The following is a 21,095-nucleotide window of genomic DNA, read 5'->3' on the forward strand; positions in this document are numbered from 1 at the left end:
GGCAAAAACATTCAATAAATACCTCCTGCATGACTATTTGTTTTTTATGAAAAAAGTTTCTTCTACATGGCTAAATTGTTAAATAAATAAATCACACATGGCTTGCATGGCTATCTACAACATGCAAAGCACTCAAAAGTTGAACCCTTCGTGAGAATTTGCATGGATGTTGACAAGCTCAATGCACTTATCCTCAAGAACCTCCCTAATGAAGTGATACTTCACCTCAATGTGCTTTGTCTTTGCACAAAAGATAGGGTTTTATCCAACTAAATGGCACTTTGACTATCATAATGTAATGTAGGAATCTTTTCTATAATGCCCAAGTCTCCCACTAAATGAGTAAGCCATATAGCTTCCTTGCACACCTCAGCATGGCTAAAGTCGTACATGGCTACAATCAAGAGACCCAAAAGATTACATCACCTATGAAAGTGGAGACAAAACCTATAATAGGCCTCTTAAAGTATATACTCCTTGCACAGTCAACATCTAGATATCTAAGAATAGATGTATCCTTTCTTCCAATGCATATGCTCATAGATCTAGTGCGATTCAAGTATCACATACTCTTTCCTATCTCCCAATGATTTTTGCTAGGGTTTGACATATACCATGTATAACTCCCATTGCATAGGCATTATTTGCACATGTAGCAACCATGGCATACATCAAGCTACTAACTATAGATGCATAAGAAACCTTGGTCATTTTACCCTTCTACTCATCTAACTTAGGGTTGTCCTCTTAGCTAAGTTTCAAATATGATGGAACACTGATAGCCTTTCGACTCCCCATATGCAAACAATACCTTCCCAACGTATATCTTGTAAGACAAATAAAGTATATTTTTGTATTGAGCTTACATAATATGTATACCAAGAATGTGACTAGCATTTCCCAAGTCCTCCATATCAAAGGTTTCTTACAACCTTTTCTTTAAAGCATCCACATCCATAATGGAATTTCCAACAATTAATATGTTATCCACATATAGAATCGAGACCATAAGACTACTATCCCTATCCTTCCTAGTGTATAAGCAATAATCAGTCTCACTTCTAGTGTACTCTTAGACCATACCAAGGCATCAAACATATGATACCATTGCTTGGGAGCTTGTTTCAAACCATATAAGCTCTTGTGTAACTTATACAACAATTGCTCCTTGTCTTCTATAATAAACTTCTCAAGCTACTACATGTAAATATTGTAATCAAGTTCAAGCATCAGTGCCATAGTGCTGAGTGCGGTCATACTCAGAACCAAGACAGCTGGACACCAACATCCTAACCTATAGTCATCATCTAAGGTTAGAAGACAAACATAGCCAAAATAATAGAGAAAAAGATTACATACTTAGAGAAAACTCCCAAATGTATTGATATTCGTATCCAATACAATAATCTCATCAGAGATGGGAATGACAGTATCCGAATACACTGAGACCAACACTGGAGAAGTAGCATAACTTCATAGACTCACAGATGATAGAAAATACAAAGGGAGAGCAGTACTACTACCAATAATGATGACTCAAGAATACACCCAATAGAGATGTACTAATATTGTAGCACATAGGATACTAGTCAAATAATAGGTTGACCAACCCACTATCCCCTACTCAAAAGATAAACCCCCTTGAATGAACCAATCCCTTACTTAGGCAAGCCTCTCACTTTTATAGCTTATTGCCAGCTTCAATATTCTCTCTAATCATGGACCATGCCAATGGCCATAACTACCGATGCAATCGTCTACTCATCAATGCACCACTAGTCATCTTGCTTTTAACACTGCTACTATCACCACCCTTAACATTAACATGCAAGGTGGACTCAAACCCACATAGTTATATACTAATGTCACCTTCATCCTCAGTGGCAAGCACATTGTGTTGCTAGATTTGGACATGATGTTGATGTGGGGCAATGAGAGAAAGACTCAAAGGAGGGATGGGAGGAAGTAAGGGGTGGGATGGGTTAGGGTTTTGGTGGAGGCCAAAGGTCAAGTGCTAGCAAATCAGGTGGTTGGGGGTCACAATGGAGGGAGTGGATTATATTGCAGGTGGTGCTATTGCAACCAGAAACCGATGCAAGTTCAAAGCAAAGGTTGCGGCACATTATAAAAGATTAGATCGATTGCAAGGGTTTCCAAGTAAATTGCTCCTGGACGGATTTGTTGCTACAGCTGATCATGCTCAAATGTGATGTGGGCAAGGCGGGTCTATAAAGCATTCATTTCTTACTTGTGCAAGGATTTAGTGCTCATGATTGCATGGATACAATGTCAACATTTCAGGGATAAGGTTTCAGACTTGGCAAGGCAGGCCTAGAGCTGGTTGGGTAATGTTTGCCAACTTCATGATATCCTGATTAGGAGTGAAGGGGTCTTTGAAGGGTGGATCATTAGGGTTAGAATCTCCACCTCCTTGATCCTTGCCTAGATCATTAGGATTTGGGGATTCTTCTTCCTAATATTTGTGTGGTTCTTTCTTAGCTTTGGCTCTTTGTGGAAGACGAAAAGCGCTTTGATGACATTCTGGTGGAGGGAAAATTGGGGGCCTAGGTTGACCTATGACTAAGATGAGGAATTCCAGTCTCCTCCATTTCCTAGGCCATCTTGGCTTGCTCTTCCTTTGGAATATACTACTAGAGAAGGTGAGATTTTTCATTCTAGTCTTTGTTTAGATCCAACATCACATATTGCAAGACTTTAATCCACTCCTCTGCCCCAAATTTTTTAACTCTATTGTTTTTGCAATTCTCCACCATCATCTTCCACTTTACAACTACAAAGCAGGCAAAGAAGTCAATGAATTCCAAAGTTAAAGCCTTTGGTGAAACATCCTCATCACTTATGGTGGTGATGGGCTCTTGTTGGGCGATCTACGTCCCTTTTCTTGGAGGCACAAGCATGAGATACTTTGTTCTTGTCCATGTATCTTTGGGCAGCCGATCGGTGGAGAGTGGGCAATCTAGTGGGGCAGGGCCACAAGTTTGAATGTGGCAGTAGAGCCTAATGCAGAGTGATTGAGATGGGGCTAAATCAGAAGGGCACTTTCACCTTGCTATTGGTGGACATGTGGTATGGCAATAATCTGTGGTTGGGAAGAAGGGGTGGACTTGGCATCTATGTTTGGCTCATCTAATCTGTTGGGCAAGGGTAGAAGCTTGGAGTAGGGGTCCAACATGGTAGTCTAGAGTTCATGCTTTACTTTTTCCAGTGGTCAAGCCACTCCTTCTCATAATCTGATTGGAGTTCCTTAATGGTGTCTAGATTGAGTAGGGTCAAACCATCTAGATGCTCCATGCCTACTACATGTGCATGAAGGAATACATTTTCCTTCTCCACCTATTGTGGATTGTTTCAAATATTATCTATAAAAGCCAGCTACGCTTACTGGCATGCCTCCAACCTTTGTCAGTGTTCATGGAGGGTGGCATCTTTCTGCCAGAGCTATTCAAAGAGGACGGTATTGGCCTACTTGAGGCAAGCCACTTGGGTGATGCTGGTGCTACTATTGGATCAAGAATCCATGGATGAAGTTGAGGGAATGGTGTGTCATTTCCTAACTAAGCTTTGGAGGGATGAGGATGAGTTACTGAGAAGGAGTAGAAGATTGAGCAATAGTGGAGGTGCCACCATACTGGTGAGTGTGGGCAGAGCAAGCATAGGGTGCTTGCTATCTTGGAAGGGTTATTCCTCCCAACAAAACTCTTCTCCTTGAAATTTAAGAAGGGCAAGTTTGGTAAAGAGGCTACTAGTGAAAGTGGACTTCTTGAGTGAGTTGGGGGGAATCATTTCCTAGGGCTGGTGGTCGTGCAATGGTGTTGGCTTGGCATGGTCTTGATCTGGCTAATCCTCTTTTTTGAGGACTTGGCCTTATGAGCTCTTCACCGTCGGGTCCTAGGAAGGGTTAGGGCTAGGCTCCTAGGAGGCACCAATCTCAAATTGAGATTAAGCGACATCCTTGAGCTAGTTTTACATAGGTCCATGAAGATTTATAGACTGTTAAATAGATATACTCTTGTCTTTATACTATGTCATTGTCATGATTTATTGTAAGTCTTCTTGTTATACTGGTAGTATAACTAGGGATGATAGCCATAAGTGGAAAAGAGCTATGTAGTCAGAGATGGATTCATTGAAAAAGAATTCTATTTGGGAGCTAGTTACTTTGCCTAAGGGAAACATGCATGAGAATAGATTTTAAAGGTGAAATTCAAGAGTCAAAGGACCCTGAGACAAGTAAAACATGCATTTTTGGTGCAAAATGAAACGGTTACGAATCAAGGAGCCAGAGTTTTTGTATATGCATTTCAACGTCCAAAATCCAACCCAAGTGTTTGTTTGTCGATGGGAGTCCATTTGACCCCCTATTTAATGGCCATAAGGTTTGGCATTATGAAGCTACTACTGGATCCGAAAGCCAAAAAGCAAGTGATGAAGGCCAAGGAGATAGATTATGATGCCAAAAAGCCACTTGTCTAGTTAGATCAAGATTCTCTCCAACTAGGTTGAAACCACTTATGAGCAAGTATGAAAAGCCAAAAATGAGACTAGATAAGTGAGAGGTTAAAACTAACCTTGATTAGAGGCCACAAAATACAAAATGCAAACGAGATGGGGAGGTGGGAGGCATTTTTTTCATGTATCTTCATCCATTAAAAACGTATGTTTTTCTTGACTACAATCATCTCTTGCATCCTCTTGGGCCTGAGATCCACCATTTTTTTGCTCTCCAACACTTTGATTTGTGCGAAGAATGATGTAGTAATCAACAATATCAAAATTCATGCTTTCTCTCTCCTCTTTGTTCATTGTTCATATGGTTGTTATGAGAGAGAGAGAGGGCTGATTTGACAAATCGATGAGATGGACAATGGTTCGAAAGCGTAATGGGATGTAGATCAAGTAATTTGGATATATAGAGTGGAGAATAGCATCAAGGGCTCCCTTTTCGAGTAAGTGATCTTTATTTAATTTTTATGATGAGTCATTAATGCATATGATGGAAAGATGGTTACAAATTATTAAAATATGTTTGTTGATCTCTACAATTCTAGATATTCATTCATTTTCTTTCTCATATATTAAAAATAATAAAATCATAAAATCTGAAACATGGAATTTAATAGAAAATAGTGTTATTTTTTGGATTTTGGAGATCGAATGATGTTAGCGTAGCATGAAAAAGAATATGATGATAGTTTACACTTTACAGAAGACAAACAAATCAAAAAACTCAATATTGAAATAAATTGAAAATTTTTAAAAATAGTCAAAAGAAGGAAAAAATTTAAGAAAAATGGTGTTTGCACATTAAAAATTTATGAAAAACTAAGAGAATGTTTGTGAATGGTTTCCCTCAATTTTCATTTATTTATATGTCAAAGTGCATGTTTTAGAGCTCATTTCTATGGAAAACTATCACAAAATCTCCCTACATTTGTGCAAGCAATCTAAATATAAATGAAAGGGGATTTGGGGTTGTAATGGAAAGATGTTCGATTGATTTATTGATTTCTTTTCATATCTTGGCATATAGGCCATGGTTCATATAAGTTTTAAAAGATTCAATAGCACAAGTTAGTTGCCCGGTTATTGTTCCTTAATAATGTTGTACAACACTAGTACAAAGAAATCATGAAAAGATTGTTTATGCACTTCATGTTGACTGGTTTTTAGTTAAGTTGTTTGAGCATAGAGTGCCATACACTTTGCATATGAAATCTAAATATGGTGTCAAAATATAAATTACTAGATATATTGCAATTGTATGTCTAGGTGACACCCAACATTAAGAGTGTAAGATTCACCTTTGCTATAGTGTATTTCATTATGTTGGAAAAATCGATTAAGTGAGGAATAAATAGATTAAGTGGCAAATTGCAAACCTCAATTCCTATTCCACCTATTGTTTAATCATAGTAGTTTTTACATGGATTAGACTTCAATATCTAAGTGCAATTGAGTAGTGTTGCTCTTGCTGATATAGACATTATTATTACACGAGTAGAGGAGGTAGAGTCTCACTTATAAGTGACCTACACATCTAGAATAAACCTAAATTTGAGTCTAGGTCCTAGAAATAATTTGGTAGCATTGACCAATGAAAGTCAAGGTGCGACTAGTACACCGATGACCCATTCGAATGAAAGAGGAAGCATAATGCAGAATGTGTTGTTATAGAACAAAAAGAAGTCCAAGATGGAAAGCCCCAGAAAGTAAAAACAGAAGACAACCCAAGGGGAGAAAAATGGAAAAGAAAGGTAAGCACAAAAAAATGTAAGAAAAGCCTTAAATGTGAAAGGAAGCACACAATAATAAGTGCATCAAATATTCTAACAAGGAAAGCATTAGGTGCATTGTAATTCATTTTGAAAAAGAGCGGCAAGCTCCCTCCTCTTGCAATTTGTAAATGTAGACGAGCATGGTTGAAGGAACCATGAAAGTAGGAAGGAATAAGAAAAGAGGACTTAGGATAAAATGATCGATCATGTAAAAAGGGATGGGTGTCCCAAGAGGAGGAGGGCATGCATAAAAACACAAAAAGTAATGAAGAATATCATTCTTATGTGTGGCCAAAACTAGCTCTTCTCCTCCTCTTCTTCTTCTTCTTCTTCTTCTTCTTCTTCTTCTTCTTCTTCTTCTTCTTCTTCTTCTTCTTCTTCTTCTTCTTCTTCTTCTTGCTTGCTCGCTTGCTTGCTTGCTTGAGCTTGTGCTTGAGAGGGGGAGTGTAAGGGAGTGAGAGAGCGAGAGAGTGAGACAGTGAGGGTGAGGGACCGTGGTGGAGAAGCTCTCAATCTTCTCCTCTCTTCTTCTTCTCTTCTCTTCTCTCCTCTTGTCTCATGCACGGCAATAGAAGATATGAGTGCTAGTAGATTCATTAGGTGTAACCACCCGTTTTTATCGTCTACTCCACTCAATATAAGAACCAACTTAAAGGGGTCTCTACATAGCAAAGCATTCCTCAGTAAAGCCCTCAAGCTGCCACGCAACCTAACCCTTGCTCAACAGGATGCCTCCTAGCATGCTCTCTTATTAAGTTAAATTTTTAAAAAAGAAAAACAAGAGAGAAAAGAAAAAGATAAAGGACAAGAAGGAAAGAAGTAGAAAGAAAAGAAACATAGCAAGGAAATCAGCCCATATGTACTCTACGAGCATCGCAAGCACTACACCTAGGGACCACCCTAGTGCTTTCCCCCACTGCACACACTTAGGGCACATCAAGGGCATGACATACCTAGGGATCTCCCACTTGCCTATAGTTAGACCTATCTCCCTAAGTCACACTGATAACACCTCCCTTTGTACACGAACTAGATCCTCAAGTGTGGGACAACACCATGAGCTGCTCACCCAACTCCCAGTTCCACAAGCATAGACACTCTGCACTGCACAGTGAGGTAGGCACACCCCCAAGTAGTGCACTTCCTTTTCCTTTCATGTACATTTGGCAACCTGCAATCAACCATCGACATCGAAGGCCCCTATCATCTACTCAATCCATCCTTGGCCTCCGCAACTCCACGTCCATTTTGGTGTGTTTCTTCTCCATAGTAGCCAACCTCCCCAAAACCCCATCATCAACCCACATGGCAAACCTTCAACTACCCAAGCCCTTACCAACAAGTGCCATGGGACTGGCACTCAGCTAGGAGGGGGCAAATGTTATAGCACAAAAAGAAGTCCAAGATGAAAAAGCCCCTAAAATTCAAAAACTGAAGATAGCCCAAGGTGAGAAAAATGAAAAAGAAAGGTAAGCACATACAAATATAGGAAAAGACTCAAATGTAAAAGGAAGCACACAATAATAAGTGCACTGAATATTCTAGCAAGGAAAGCACTAGGCGCATTGTAATTCATTTTATAAAATGGCACCAGACTCCCTCCTATGCAATTTGTAAATGTAGACGGGCATGGGTGAAGGAACTATGAAAGTAGGAAGGAATAAGGAAACACGACCTAGGCTAAAATGGCCAATAATGTAAAAAGAGTTAGGTGCCCCAAGAGAATGAGGGCATGTATAAAAAGGCAAAAAGTGAATGAAGAAGATCATTCTTGTGTGTGGCCAAAACTAGCTCTCTTCTTCTTCTTCTTCTTCTTCTTCCTTGCTTGCTTGATTGAGAGAGGGGGGGAGTGTGAGGGAGTGAGAGATTGAGTGTGTGAGGGTGAGGGACCATGGAGGAGAAGCTCTCCATCTTCTCCTCTCTTCACGGACTATTTGAGGAGCTATAAAAATTATGTAAGGTTGGCCTTATATTCCTTGTACAACACATAGAGTGGTGTTCGCCAGTAGTTATCAAGAAAAAGAAAATTAATCAAATCTGGCTTTGCGTAGATTTTAGGGAGCTCAATAAATAAATAGTCAAATATTACTATCCACTCTTTTATTTATTGATCAGATTCTAGATTAGTCACATAGCACCTAGGGATATCTATTCGTTTATGGACTATTTTGTTAGTTATAATCAAATGGCTATTGTAGAGGAAGAAGATAAATTGAAAACAACATTTATCGCTACATTTGGTACCTTTTTATATCATGTTATTGCTTTAGATTATGCAATGCACCTAGTAATGTATGGCTAATAAAACTTCTAGTGATATTTTCCTAGAGTAGCTAAAAGTTTTTATTGTTGACCTGGGGGTAGCCACCATTAGGAAGAGACAGTTGATTATTTTAAGAAAATTTTTTAAGTAGTGTAGGCAGTTCTATATTGCTCTTAATCCAAGGAAATGCTTCTTTGGAGTGCCCTATGGATTGCTGTTGGGCCATGTGTTTAGCTCAATTGGTATTGTGATCGATCCTAAAAAGATAAAGGTTATCCTCTCTATGAGTCCATCATGTACTCCTAAATAAATGCATAGATTTTTGTCATCAATCAGATATTATCAATGATTCATTAATGCATTGGCTAAGAGAACATTGCCATTGACAAATCTATTGTCCTTTAACTATATGTTTGTTTGGAGTGAAATATGTCAAGTATCCTTCAAGGATGTGAAGTAATACTTGGCAAAAGTGCCATCCTAAAAGCACCTAAATGGGGTGAGATCTTTTATATATTTTCAATGGCTATGATTTATAGTATTAGCTACTATTTAGCCTAGATTTGGAAGAAGTCGTACCATCCGATTGTGTTTGCCAGTCATGTGCAAATTGGGGTTATTTGAGATTAATTATACTCACATGGAGAAAATGTACCTTGGAATGGTCTTTGCAATGAACAAATTCAGGCACTACATCCGGTATAAAAAAGTAGTATTTTATACAAAGGCAGAGGGGCTAAGGCTATTGTTGAATAAGTTACAGTCGCTTGACCACCTAGCAAAGTGGTTGATCACTTTGCAGAAGTTTGATTATGAAATTAGGAGTAAGCCTAAAGTTACAAGGCATCGTTGAATGTCTTGTGGATTTTGGGGAGCCAAATGAAGTCTTGGCTGAAGGTAGTGACCTCAAGGGTCTATTCAAAATTGATAGGCCTCCATTCCATCTTGGTATGTTACTATAAGGCACTATTTATTCACAAGAGAGGTTAGAGCTACTTTATCAAATGCTAAAAATACAAAAATTAGGCAAAAGCCTTGAAATTTGCCTTGATTACATGAATACTATATCAGCAAGGGGTCAATGATGTTTATTGCCGAAGTGTTATGCCTAATGAGGTTTCTTTTATCTTGGAAGAGTATCATAACTCCGCTTGTGGAGGGCACTTTGTTGGATAGTTGACTGCACAGAAAGCTTTGAGAGCTGGATATTGGTAGCCATCCATTTTCCAAGATGCATCTGTATATGTTAAAAGATGTGATACATGTCAAAGACATGATAACAAGGAAAATAGAAAGCACCCACTGACTCCTATTATGGCTATACTACCATTTGAGAAGTGGGGCATTGATTTTTTTGGACCTATACATCCTTGATCAACTACATGGAAGCATTATATCATTGTGGTGATAGACTATTTCACAAACTGGTCTGAAGCCCACACTACAATGAAGGATAATGCTAATAAAATAGCTAGTTTTATTTTTGAACAAATTGTTTGTTGTTTTGGTCTACCTAAGGAACTTGTGTCTAACCAAGGGACGCATTTTTTAAATAAAGTGATTAACGCTTTGATGGAGCTACACCTTATGACCCCCAAGCTAATAGGCATGTGAAGAGTACCAATAAGCAGCCTGTGGGGATTTTATCTAAGACTATATTCGAATGTAAGTGTGATTGGGATAAGAAGTTGTATGTGGTTGTTTGGGCTTATAATACAACATTCAAAAGAGCTACAAAGGCCACACCCCTTTTAAATTAGTATATGGGAAAGAGTGTGTTTTAGTTTTAGAGATTGAACTGCCTACAATAAGGTTTGCTCTAAACCATTCTTTGGGTAAAGGGGAAGCGTCACAAGAAAGGTTCATTTCCCTTACACATCTGGATGAGATTTGATTACAAACCTTGTTGCATCAGGAAGTAGGGAAGAAGCGGATGAAAATTCCAAGGGTCAATTGGTCCTATATTATGATATCCATCGTGAGCTATTCCCAAGCAAGTTGGAACCCAAATGGGATTTTCCTTACAAAATTGTTCATATAGGAAAGAATGGTTCTACATCCCTTTTAACGGATTTGCAAAGCGGTAGAGTTCAAAACTAAAGTAAATTTCAATAAACTAAAACCCTATTATGTATAGGGACTGACCTAGGAATTGGTGCCTTTGCAGGTCCTTCAAGATTCAGCTTAAACTTGCAAAGGATACCAAGGCTATTGGATGGGAAAAATCATTCCTTATCTTGAGCATCCATATTTAGAGCAATGTTACCACCAAGGCAAAGTGATCTGGGATAGTAAGGGTTATTACATTACTGAGTAGCAAGATAGATCTTTTACATGGGATATTCAGGTCTATTGGCATCATTGTCATTGAGTTCTTACTAGCATCCCTATTGAGTTTAGTGAAGAAGGAGGGATTGCACCCATCTTATATCCTCTCTCTCTCTCTCTCTCTCTATTAGACTTTAATTATCATAAGTATGAGTAGGTTGATTACCATGGTAGGTTACATCAATGAAACCTGGGTTTACACATTATATTTTGATGGAGCTTCTCGAGGACCTGCTAAGCATGAGAGTGTAGGGGTTGTCATAAAAGATCCCCATCATTGAATAGTTTTAAAAATGGGAGCGTATTTAGACATTGCTTTTATAAATAACATAGCGGAATACAAGGCCTTACTTATGGGGTTGAATCTAGCCAGACATGGTGGTATTCATCACCAGTTATTAGTAAAAGGTGACTCGCAGTTTGTGATCAACTAATTGAATGGGACCTTTAGTGTAAGAGATCCCATTCTAAGGATGTATCGTCGTGCAACATTGGACATCCTTGAGATCTTTTTGGTAGTGACTTGCCAGTTGATTCCTCGATGGTGGTGAAATCACTTTGCAGATTCCCTAGCTAATTATGCCTTTGTTGAGGATGTCTTTCTTAATTGTGGTCCTAAGGGGCTTTGACAATTGCCTCATGATGTTAGTCCATGGCTACTAAGGGGATTGCTTGTTGACATGTCCTGTTTTGGCCCACCGATGGTTAGTATGGGTTATGAGCTAGGGTGTGATTGACCATCTTCCTATCCAATCATGGGCAAATCGGATTGTTTAATGGCATATTCATCAGATAGCCCTTGCTATTTATGCAAGGGGATTAGCTAGTAAATTTATGCATTTAGTATAACGTATGAGCAACCATCCCCTTGGTCTAGTTTTGTACTTCAGCAAGGTTTATGTGGGGGCCAAGAGTTTGTTTTCAACTGTAGGATGCTAAATGGTGTGGTTTACTGGTTAATTCCGTTAAGCTAAGAGAATCGGTTCATTTTGCAATAAAATGGTTTATCTCATTAAGCCAAGAGGGCCACTTGTTTGTTTGGTGCACGTGCGGTTAATGGTTTCTTGTTTTAATGCTACATTAAATAGATCTGACAGAGTACATGGAGAGAACCTATTGATGCACCAAAGCTTCTTATGACCAAGTCCAAGTGATATCATTCCTTTATGAGTTCTTTTCCTTTATGTTGTGTGTGTGTGTGTGTGGGGGGGGGGGAATTTTTCTTTGTTGAGGACCCACATTCAAGGCATGCAGTCCTAGGGTTGGGCTAGGTGTATCTTGGGAGGTTTGAGCAGTTGTCTACCTCTTGTAAAGACATTGTCAGGTACTCTAAGGGATATCTTTTAGGGTAGCCCTAGTGAGTGGTGCTTTATCTTAGTAAATCAAAGAAGTAGAAAGCATAGATTTTCCTGACAAGCATGTCGTCAACACTTACAAAGTCATTTGCAGTTATCATGAATGACCGCGAAGCAACCACCCGGTGCTGCTGTATGAAAGGGGTGTATTGAAGAGGCAATACGTATTGCAATTTGCAGGTAGAGATCATTTGCCCAACATGCTTTGAGACGACCGTATTCTTTTGGGTGGTGGCTCTTTGTGATGACGATTCAGCGTCTCCGATGACAAAGGCTAAGGAACCTTCCTGCGTTTGGGGGGAATATTCTCTTAGCTTGCTATAAAGGGCAAAATCTTCAATCTGTTCTTTACCCGCACTATTAATTGAAAAGCTTAAAAGCTTTTCATGAACAAAAAAACATAAGAAAGAAGACAAAGAAGTTGAGTTCAAAAAAACCTAACCTCATGCAATCGTCATACCTTAAAGTTCGAATGTAATGATATATCAAGCTTTTGGCACCATGCTTGTAAAAAGAGTGAAGAAACATTCTCTCTTCTCCAATAGAACTTAGGTATGCCCCTCCTCGCATCATAACGGTACTAAAACATAGGCAAGAGAAGAGCCCCTAGTTTGTTAACTCTTCGCCCTTAAATAGTTTTCTATAACCAAATTTATCAAATGTTCAGGTATTTAGATGGTAGAGCTTGATTGAAAGCGCACAAGCAAAAGCAAGAGCCATAGTAGATGGGGAGAGAGAGAGAGAGAGAGAGAGAGAGAGAGAGAGAGAGAGAGATACTATATGTGGGAACTCCAACCGTCATAATGTGTGAATGGCCTTCCCTTATTCAATACTCATTAAAAGAATAAAGAATAAAGTAACAGTGATGGGTGCCTACCACCTGCAATGTATAAGTGTGTGATCATTATGTATGAAGTAAATACAAGATGGTATAGGCATAGGCACCCTTATCCCCAACAAGATGCATTGCATATGTGCATGTTTCTAATGAAACTAAGAAAGAAGTTGGATATGAAAGCTGAAAAGTGTATGTATGTGGGCTATTCCCTTGAGAAAAAGGGTTACATGTTGTTATAATCTAGTTACACACAAGTTACAAGTGAGTAGAGATGTTGTGTTTGATGAGATGATTAGTTGATATGCTCTTGAAAAAAATGTTGTTGTAGATTATGCAAAAGAAAAGATGATTATAGAAAAGGTGAGTCCACTTTCACAAACATTAAGTGGGCCAAAAGAGTCCTCTTTTATCAGGTTTATTGAGAGACCATGGAGTGGTAGGTTGCATATGAACAACAATTCTACAAGTGTAGAAAATGTATCACACAAGAAAAAAGAAAAGGTAAGTGAGGTGTGCTAGATATTTCTATAGGCTATTCAAGTGTAGATGGTGAGTCTAATGGCTCAAATCAGAGTATGAATGAGGAGTTTGGTATTCCAGTTATTCATACGCCTAATGTAAGGAAAACCAAGGCTGATGCAAAAGGATCATAGAATGCTCTGCAAGTATAGAGGTCAACAAGAGTAAGGTATCCCATAAACATATTGACATATAATAGTTATGTTGCTCCCATTATGCGTATATGGCGAAGGTTATAAAATCAGTTGAGCCCACTTGTTTTGAGGAAGCTATTGGTCATGTGCATTGGGAGAAGGCCATAAATGAAAAAATGTCTGCATTGGATGTAAATCAAACTTGGGATTTGGTGCCATTACCCAAGGGGAAGAAAGCTATAGGCTACAAGTGGATTTACAAAGTAAAACATGATGCAGATGGTAGTGTAAGTAGGTATAAAGGCAAGATAGGTTGCCAAAGGTTATGCATAGACTTATGGGATTGATTATGAGGAGACAATTGCTCTAATGGCAAAGATGGTAACTGTAAGAGTTGTTATTACAATGGTTGTAGCAAAAAGTTGGGTTTTGTATCAAATGGATATAAAGAATGCATTCTTGCATGGTGAATTGCAAGAAGTGTATATGGAGCAATCATAGGGTTATAAGAGCATGGTTCACACCAATTATGTATGTAGGCTACACAAAAGCCTTGTACGGGTTGAAATAGTCACCATGAGCATGACATGATAAGATAGCACAATATCTTGTTTCTATTGGTTTCCATGTTAGAAATGTAGATCACTCACTTTATGGCTGTCAAAGTGATAGGGGCATTGTTGTGATTACCTTGTATGTGGATGATTTGATTGTTGAGGGTGATAATGTACAAGAGCTGAAGCACGTAAAGAGTCTTCTCAAACAGAAATTTGTCATAAAAGATTTTGGAGAGTTGAAGTACTTTCTTGGCATTGATGTGATATAAGCATCTAAGGGGATATGGCTCTCACAAAGGCAATACGTCTTGGATATGTTGATGAAGTATGGTATAGTTGATGGTTAGTCAATCTCGATGCCATTGGATTAGAATGTGAAACTAAGTGCTAATGTGGGTGAGATGTTTGAGGATCCCATAATGTACAAGAAGATAGTGAAAAGTTTGATCTTCACTACTATTACTAGGTCAAATTGTAACTACACAATTGGCTTAGAGAGTTAGTTTATACTAGTTCCTTGCAAGCCTCATTTGAATAGTGTGAGATGTACCTTGCAATATCTCAAGGTCACATAGGATCATGGTATCTTTTATTAGGCTGACTTGATAGTGTAATTATTTGGTTATATTAATGCAAATTGGACACAAAGTGTGTCTGTCGAGAAGTCCACTAGTGGGGCTATGTATTTTCCTTTGGGAGTGGGACTATGACTTGGAGCAATAAGAAACAACCCATTGTTACATTATTGAGTACAAAGGTAGAGTACAATGGTGTTGCTATGGCAGTATGTGAGGTAGCTTGGATCTGAAAGCTACTTGATGATTTGGGAATATATATAGATAGGAGAGTTGTCATTTATTGACAACATGAGCAATATACAATTGGCTAGGAACCCAATGTTTCATGCATGCATGAAACACATTGAGGTTTGTTACAATTTCATTAGAGAGCAGGTCTTGGAAAAAGTGACATTGATCTTATATATGTGAGCACAGAGGAGCACATTGCACATGTAATGAAGCATTCGACCAGGAAAAGAAATCTAACAACAAGAAATCTAACTAAATTGAATTAGATATAAAGTAACAAAGAACTATTGCACCAAGACATTTTGCCATGTATTGATGATGAGAATTCCAAAGAATACATGACAATTATGGATGATGCTTCATCTAACAAGAAGGAAGCTAACTTCAAAAAAGTAAACAGTAAGATTTTTTTTTAATGAACCAAAAGATGTCTTCTCTTAGCCTCTTGCCTTCTTTATCCTAACTCCTCATCTCCAAAGTTAAGGGCACATTTACATAGGCAAGGGTTGAATTTACAAAGGTTGGAAATTACAAGGTATGGAATTAGTATGATTCCCAATTACAAAAGTATCAAGGTATTTTCTTTTATGACAAACCATCCCGTCCTAAGATGGTTTTGTCCTCAAAACCAAGGATAAATGGACCAAATCCAAGCCAAGGATGATAGTAATCATGTCCATGTAGCTCCAATACGATAGGAAAGCACTTTCCATATAAGAGAGACCTTTATCTATACCAAACTGTAAGTAAACTGGCTGCTATGCAATTGTCTCATGAGTGATTCCATCCTTTCTAACTCTTCCTTTGCTTGGGGGTTGGCATCTTCATGAAACAAAACTGATGGGATTTGGACTTTGTACCCATAAAATGCTTCAAATGGAGACATACCTATGCTCATGTGATGCGTGTTGTTGTAACAAAATTCAGCAAGGTAGATCCAATGATCCCATAAAGCTTGTGTGTCATGACAATAATGCCTAAGGTACACTTCCACCCAGTGATTGACCCTTTCCATTTGCCCATTGGTTTGGGGGTGATAGGCTATACTAGGAGTGAGAAAAGTACCCATAGAAGAGAATAGATTTCTCCAAGCCCATAAATTTTGTATCTCTATCCAATACTATTCTCATTGGCATACCATGCAGCTTGAACACACCTTCCATAAATTGCTCAACCACTTGCCTTGCTGAATATTGTATTTTGGTTGGAATAAAGTGGGCTGATTTAATCAATCTATCAACAACCACATAGATACTATTCCATCCATGACTAGTAGTAGGTAATCCTGTTATAAAGTCCATGGAAATGTCAGTCCATTTGCCCATAGGAACAGGTAAAGGCTGAAGGAGTCTGGCTGGTAATAAAGTGGAGTCCTTATTTTGTTGGCACTCTAAACACTTGGATACATGCTCCTTGACATCCTTCCATAACCCCTTCCAATAAAAACTTTTATGGACCCTGTCAAAGATCTTGAAAAGACCCAAATGTCCAGCCATTGGTGATGAATGCATCTCATGGAGCACTTTCAGCTTGAATTTAGTGTTAGGAACCAAGTACACTTTACCCTTGAACCATAAGAGTCCATTATGCACTTTGAAATTCGAAAATTCTTCATCATGTCCTTGCTGCAACTTCTATAAAATCTGGACAGCATGCTCATCCAGCACATATTCTTCTTGGATGTCATTTATCCAATCCTTATAAATTGTAGACACTGTAGATAAACTACATACCCACATTCTAGATAACGCATCAGCCACAACGTTATCCTTTCCAGCCATATATGCTATTTCAAAATCATATGATTGCAAGGTAGCCAGCCATCTCTTTTGCTTGGGAGAAAGGTTGGGCTGTGAAAGGAAATACCTCAACACCCTATAATCGCTTTTGACCTTAAAATGTGTTCCATAGAGATAATGATGCCATTTCTTGATCACATGTAGAGTAGCAAGCATCTCTTGCTCGTATACATGCATCTCCCTCTCTTTATCATCGAATTTTCTACTTTCAAATGTAATGACACCATGCTCTTGAACCAAAACAGCCCCTAAACCTCTACCACTACCATCCCCGTAGATGGTGAAAGTCTTGGAAAATTTAGGGCAAACTACTATTGGTGCTGAAACAAGCAATCGCTTCAGCTCATTAAAGCTCTTGTCGGCAATTTCGTTCCAAAAGAAGGCCTCTTTTTTTAGTCGATGGGTCAGAGGAGCTGCAACATGAGCATAATTCTTCATAAACCTACGGTAAAAAGATGATAATCCAAGGAAACCTCTTAAAGAAGTAGCATTAGTTGGGGTAGGCCATTCTTTGACACATTGCACCTTCTTAAGATCCACTTTAATTCCATCTTCTCCCACTATATGACCCAAGTATTCAACTTCCTTTGTCATAAACAAACACTTAGTTGCCTTGGCAAACAGTTTGTGCTTCCTCAATATATCGAAGACTTCTTTTACATGATATAAATAGTCCTCTTTGCTCTTGCTATAGACTAAAATGTCATCAAAGAACACCAAAACTGTCTGAAATAGCAAGGGTTGAAGTATCTTATTCATAAGAGATTGGAATGTGGCTGGAGCATTGGATAAACCAAAAGGCATAACCATGAATTGATAGAGGCCTCTTTCCATCCTAAAGGCTGTTTTGAACTCATCCCTTTCCTTCATGCGTATTTGATGATACCCCGATCTCAAGTCAATTTTGGAGAACACCTTAGCATCCTTCAATTCATCTAAGAGGTCATCTATTCTAGGTATTGGATACCTATTCTTGATAGTGACTTTGTTAAGATCGCGATAGTCAATACACATGCGAAAAGAACCATCTTTCTTCTTTACAAGAAGGACCGGAGAGGCAAAAGGTGATTGGCTTGCCTTGATAAGACCCATTTCTGATAGCTCTTTCACTTGACGCTCTACCTCTTCCCTTTCCACCTTGGAGAAGTGATAAGGTGGTTTGTTAATAGGCTTGGTGTTGGGCAGCAAGTCTATAGGATGGTCCACTTCTCTTTTGGGAGGAAGAGAAGAAGGTGGCTGAAAAATATCATCATAATCCTTCAGCAACTTGCAAAGACATGGATCTATGTCATTGGTAGAAGGAGAGGGCTGATCCTCATCAATCTTTGAAAGAAGAATAGTGAACATGCATGCCTTTGCATTTATCTTTTTTTAAATCTTCTTAGGGCTGATCACCTCTATTTTCTTCTTCTCAATACCATGTAGGATTACTTGCTGTCCACACCATTGAAATTCCATTTCAAGCTTGTTAAGATCCATAGTAAATCTACCCAAAAATTTCAACACTTTGCAGTCAAGTATATGTCAATGGGACCCATTTCTAATGCGATCAAACTCACTGATGTAGTGGATAATGGAGATAGAGTGATAGGAACATTTGGACAGCATTGATTACTATTTTCAAAATCTCCATTGGCCACTTGGATTTTTAGGGAAGAAGGCATATCCTATGTACTCAATTTCAACCCATTGAGTGATTTGGAATTAATAAAACTATGTGTGTTGCCCGTATCAATGAGTATATGAGCGGTCCTTCCGTTGATTTGGCCTTTGAGGCATAGGGTATTGTCCCCTCTTGAACCACTCCATGCGTCATTTGATATGGAACATAGCGAGGGATGTAAATCAGTCCAAGAATCATCCATGTAATGACCACCCGAATCAAAAGGAAAGCCATCCATTGGGTCATAAAACTCCTCAAGGATACTCTCTTCATTTTCATGCATCTCTTCTTGAGTAGTAAAGCCTTTAAGCTGTGCTAGACTTCCCTCAATAGGTTCAGCATCAGAATCATCTTCAAAAATCATACTAACCTTAAAATTCTTAGCCTTGTACTTGGACTTATGGTCGGGTGACCATTTCTTCCCGCACTTGAAACATAGGCCCTTGGTATACATTTCTTTGAGCTTGTCATTAGACACATGCTTGCCTTGGGTAGGGGCTAAAATTTTGGCACTAATATCAGCCCTTTTTCCATCAAACTTATTTTCAGCATTAGATCTGAAATTGCTGCCCTGCTTTGGCCCATAAACAGTGGGAAAAGTTGGTATCTTGCTGTAGGTATTGCTGTGAACATTTATTGGCTTCCCACCATGCTGAAAATCAGTCCTTGCATGCCCATAATGGCCTGATGTCTTTGGGAACTGTGTAGGCCAAAATAAATGCTCTGTTTTTTGTGGAAACTCTTATATTTCTGCCCATAACGCTCAGCCAATTGAATGGCAGCTTGCAAAGATGTAGGCTTCATTGATGCCAGGAGGCATATTCCACGGTGGATTCCGTGCCACGGTGGATTCCGTGAGGTTTTACGATGGATTCCGTAAACTTAGATGACCGGGGCTCATACACAAAGAGGATTCTTTGTGCGAGAAGTTGATGGGGACGCCTGTCCTTTTCGGGCGTTTCATTAATTTAGTATGTACATGGGTGATTCCATAGCGGGTGATTCCGCAAAATGCATATTAAATTAATAAACGTTTATGAGTTTAGAGTGCGCACTCGTAATAAATTAAGGTTAGGATTTATTTCTAACCAGTTGATTTATTTATGTAGCTGAAGACTACTAGGTATTCACTTTTGTCGGTTTAATTGTATTATTTTACTAACGATTGTGAATGCTTCAGTTGATGTGTAGAGATAGCAGTAGTGGCGGAGGAAAGCATTGGAGTCTAGCGGGTATTCGACTTTTGGACTATATTTTGATAGGCGCCACGCCTATATTTTGTTATGTCTATTGAGACATCGATTATTGATTATTATTTTGTATGCGCTTATGCGCCCGGATATGTTATTTCTATTTGGACATTGAGATTGGGTGTGCCAGACTCTATGGGCACCGTCCATTAGCTTTATTTTCCTATTTTTGTAGAAAGCAAACTCAAAAGCTAAAAGCTTGTCATATTTTTGTAATTGGGCTATTATTGAGCATGAAGATTGGAAATATACATTAAATACATGCTTTGTGAAGCGCTCACACAAGGCATGGGGGAGATTGAACCCAATTTGTCTCTTGCCTCTTGTCGTGCATGCTTTTACATTGTTTTTTGTGCAAAAAGGTAGAGTTCATTGTTCTTGGGGACCTTCAGGGATTCACTACGTGAGCTATCTGCGTCCGATCTGCGCACCATTCATGGCTCCAACTTCGAATGATAAGGTAGACTCCAAACCAAATATATACTTGTTCAATTTGGCACTATCGGAGACTCCATGAACATACATTGAGAGGTTTAAAAACTAATTTGAATACTCTCTAAACGAAAGACCACGTTGCTCAAGGGCGTACCATTTCTTTTCCAAGCGCTCTTTTTCAATGGGAGAGACAAAGACTTCAATCATAGCATTCTTTAGTGCTTCCCACGATAAGAAGTCATGCCCAATTCTTGTCATATATCTCCACCAAGTATGTGCATAGCCTTCTAAATGGAGGGTTGCAAACTTCACTTTGGCATTTTCGGGGCTTGGATAAAGGGAAAAGTATATCTCCAATTTGTCAAACCACTCCAACTCCGTAGGTGAAGGATTCTCCCCTTTGAAATTTGAGATGACAATTTTCTCTTTATACTCTCTCTCATATTGAGATGGCTGCCCATTGTGGTGTTGCTGTCCATTATGGTGTTATTGTCCAAAAGAGTTACCAAATGAGTCTTGCCTAGGGAATTCATTATTCCAAGTTCCTTGTGCAAATGGGGTTTGCTGTCCATACTGCATACCATGACCTTGTGGCTAGAAATAATGTCCTTGAGGCTGTCCTTGAGGCTGAAAATAAGTGTTACCCATATTGAAAGGTTGTCCATGGTACCCTTGATGTTGTCCATGCATAGGAGTATTAAATGGTAGTTGTTGCCCACTGTTTTGTTAATGCCAACCATGATTGGATAAAGGGCTTGGCCTATGAGGCTGGACTTGAGTATGAGGATTGTGTTGTTGCTATCCATAGGAGTTTGGGGCTAAATTCACATGCCCTTGTTCATGCCCACC

This window comes from Lygodium microphyllum, chromosome 13 (assembly GCF_053477565.2).
Source record: "Lygodium microphyllum isolate KBCC chromosome 13, Lygodium_microphyllum_v1.1.10, whole genome shotgun sequence".
Taxonomy (NCBI): domain Eukaryota; kingdom Viridiplantae; phylum Streptophyta; class Polypodiopsida; order Schizaeales; family Lygodiaceae; genus Lygodium; species Lygodium microphyllum.